Source organism: Notothenia coriiceps, unplaced genomic scaffold (genome assembly GCF_000735185.1).
Source record: "Notothenia coriiceps isolate Sejong01 unplaced genomic scaffold, NC01 NC01_scaffold00010421, whole genome shotgun sequence".
Classification (NCBI taxonomy): domain Eukaryota; kingdom Metazoa; phylum Chordata; class Actinopteri; order Perciformes; family Nototheniidae; genus Notothenia; species Notothenia coriiceps.
This window is the reverse complement of record NW_011343122.1, coordinates 7,808-11,043: the sequence shown is the minus strand read 5'-3', so window position 1 is coordinate 11,043 and position 3,236 is coordinate 7,808.

The following is a 3,236-nucleotide window of genomic DNA, read 5'->3' as shown; positions in this document are numbered from 1 at the left end:
CCCCCCCACCTCCACCTCCTCCAGGCACCTACAGCACCAGTGGGATTTATTATCAGAGACAAACATCCCATCAGAGCGTGGTTTAACGTCACATTCTGGCTTCCTATAGACAGCTGATTACATTTAAACACTATTAAGGACCTGAATCTATTCTGGTTTGTAAATCAAAGCAAACAATCACAATGAGCTGACCTCACTGATAAACCATTTTTGTGACCAATAAAAACAGAAGGAGTAAACCATTAGCATGATAGCGCTAGCTGAGTTCTACAAGGTCTTCAAGCTCCCACCTGGTGATATTGTCAAAGGAAACCATCAGACTGAGCTTACATTGCCTCATTGATAAACCACTTTCGTGACCAACAACTTCAGGAAACACATAATGGTGCCAAACGAATAGTCAGAAGATCACTAAAGTGCAGGATTCATACTCTGGGGATCACACATGTCTACACATTCAACATTAAATGGGAATCCCTCCAACAGTATTGGGATATTGAATCTGAAACAAAGTTGTGGATTGACTGACGGCCATTGCCATCTATAGAGGACACACATATTGTTTTTCAGAAAGGGCGGTGACATTTGTGCTCACTCCCTTAGGTGTAACATGAAGGAACGTGGAATCATATTTTAAACAAACCTAACAAAAGGGTCATGGAGATGTCAACGAAATATCTCGAAGACCCTAGAACTACAGTCACAAATCCAGTCTCCAAATGAGACTGAAGACGATCCGCCTGGTTTCGTTGCCAAAACTGAATATAACCCGCACGGCACCTCAAAATCAAAAACAAATCAAAGGTCTTAATAATGAGTCTGTTATAAGCAGCCTGTGGTACCAGAGACATATGCACAGAAATGTTTCTACATCAGTTTACTAAAAAGCAGATCTCAATGTTTGGGTCATCTGATTTCCCTGCGTCGCTTCCCTTATGATGAATTACAAAAAAGATAATACCCTCCAAAAACTCATTTTCTTCCTGTCTAAGCATCAAAACTGGAAATAGAGTTTTAAAAAAGCTCAGTTTCCAGTGATTTAAAACGCAGTTGGTGTTCTGATGTAAGACAAATAAGCATAGAAACCATATGTTAAAAAAATATCTGTGTACATCTGCATGAGGCCTTAGGAAATTAAGTAGTCGGATATCTATTTTGAATTGCACGACTTCCAAGAAACTAAGGCTAATTAGCCTAAAACTCAAAAAGTGTGCACAGCCTTTAACTAGAGTCCATCTGAACTATAATAAACCCAACAAGACGGCTGAGCTATCCAGGAGACGTCTAGGTTTCATGAATCTAAGGATATGTTGCTGAACCACAGTTCATTTGATTGCCATCTTTCACACAACATTTGTACCAAACTAAACGGGTTGATTGTGAAAGCATACACAATAAAATGAAGACAGGAATGTAAAACTCTTTAATAATTCACATTTTTAACCTATTTTGTGGGTCTTTTCTCCAGGTTTGATCAGTCTTCCTCTCTCTGTGTCCTCATCTCTCCTCCGTGCAGCCCATCCCGGCCCAATGAGTTATTATTACACCCTGAGAATATGCAAATTGAAGCAGCTCGCCGGTGTGTGTTTTTGATGGAAGAATACAAATCACCGCAGACATGACACTTTTTTAATTTTCCTGATGAATGCAATGCTTCAGAAAGAGGAAGGATTGATGACGGGGCGTAATGAACCCTTTAGCACGGAGAGACTCTTCAGAGGCTTTTCATTACACTGTCCTGTGAAGAGGCCCGTCCACAAATCTGTCCGAATAGATCATCTAGGCCGCTAGCTAACGTGCTAACGCGCTAACGGAGTCAACGGTGAATCCCCTTTATGAGTCGGGGGGGCGGGGGGAAGTAAAGGAAGTACTATTACAGTGAAATGCAGAAAAAAGGCCTGCATTTAAAATGTTATGGAGGTAAAAGTGCAAAAGCCTTTACATTGAAATGAAACTCAAACCATCAAAAGTACTATTTTGTTACTGAATAACGATTATTTATGCATGAACAAAATTGAAAGACACTACAAGTGAATAGGGTAAAAATATTTAACTAACAGATATCACCGTGAAACTTCCTGACTTAATTACGAACATTAACACAATTATTTTTTACATTACGAGTTTTCCGAAATGTTATGTTTAAATATGCAAATGAGGCCTTATGTATTGACTTTTGGTGAATTTTGGAGTAATCACTAACAAACCAAATTAGAGTTAGGGTTAGCTCCTTAATGTGGATTTTGGATGTTTTCTTTACACGAGTTGGAAAGAGCATATGTTAGGGAGGCATAAATAGCCCAAATTTCCAATACAATACAAAAATGAAAGAAACTACAGGTGAATAGGGTAAAAAATGTAACTTACAGAGATTACCATCAAACTTCTACAGTTCATTACGGACAGTGAGACATTATTTTTATATATTACAAGCTGTTTGACATGTTATGTTTAAATATGGAAATGACGCATTACGTATTGCCTTTTGTTGAATATAGGAGAAATCTACAGACACTAACAGAAAAATTAGGGTTAGGGTTAGCCCCTAAATGTAGATTTTGGATGTTTGTTTTCCACTAGTTGGAAAGAACATATGTTAGGGAGGCAAAATAGAACAGAAATCCAGTACAAAAGAAAAAATCTGAGTCGTATCCTGTAAATATGAGGTTTCCATATCTCCATTTTGTATCTTTTGTCACCAAAACAGTAAAAATACATTTAAAAACTCAACGAAGTGTCCATGATAGTGAGCTGTGTTTTATCGAGAACTATTTTATGACCCCGAGAGTTGCCCGGAAATGTTCTGACCAAGTTAGGAATGGATCTTTGGTTGAGCATCGCCGTGGTCATTTGTTAATTGAACACTCTGACTAATTGTGTTCATCAATAACCCTTTTTTATCTATGCTGACACCCTTTGCATTTGGTAAATCATTGATGAGTCCTAAAACCCAGAAAATGTGTCAGTTTTTCCCATCTGTGGGACGGATAAAGAGATTCTGATTCTGAGTGTTTGTTGACTTGTTTGCCACTGAAATTAATGTATGCAATAATCCAACATCACATGGAGAACTCCCATTGGACCAACCTTAAATAAATTAGGTACAATAATTGAGATCTGCTTTAAGTAACGCCCCCGTTCTTTCTGTTTTCTTGGACCTACAAAGGGAAACCTTCAGTCGGCCTTTGTGCAGCTGTGTGTGTGTGTGTGTGTGTGTGTGTGTGTGTGTTTGAGAA